This window comes from Atta colombica, unplaced genomic scaffold, assembly GCF_001594045.1.
Source record: "Atta colombica isolate Treedump-2 unplaced genomic scaffold, Acol1.0 scaffold16, whole genome shotgun sequence".
NCBI lineage: Eukaryota > Metazoa > Arthropoda > Insecta > Hymenoptera > Formicidae > Atta > Atta colombica.
Window position 1 is genome coordinate 390,040 of NW_017259250.1, and position 619 is coordinate 390,658.

A 619-nucleotide genomic window follows, 5' to 3' on the forward strand; every position below is an offset into this window, starting at 1 on the left:
AATAATAACTTTTAATTATTATAAATAGCTTTTTTTTTAAAATAAAATTTATTTTTTAAAATGAAATTTATTAAAACGACATAATACTATTAATTATGATAAAATATGACCAGATAGAAATTGATTAAAAACGATATCTAAGCTCTGCGACAAAAAAACGATAATGAAATATAGAAAATTTATCAAATATATCACGTAAATAACCTAAAATAAAATTTACGAATCAAAAACATGATAGGATATTCTTGATTTTGATTAAATAGAAATTGATTAAATACGACATATAAACTATATGACAAAAACGATAGAGAAATACAATATAAAAAATCTATCAGATATTTCAGATAAATAATCTGAAATTTACGAACCAAAAACATTTCAGTTTTTTCCTATCTGATTCTATCGAACTTTTTAAGCAGGATTGATAATTAGCGCGTTATTTGTAACGTCGTTACCGTTACAAGTTACTTTTTTCAGTAACGAATGAGTAACAACGTTAGATTTTCTTCCAAGTAACGTTTATTGTAACGCAGTTACATTTTTTGATTAATGATTTGATTAACGATTTCACTTGTTACTTTTATCGTTATTTTATTTCTAACAACTGCCTAAATGTTTT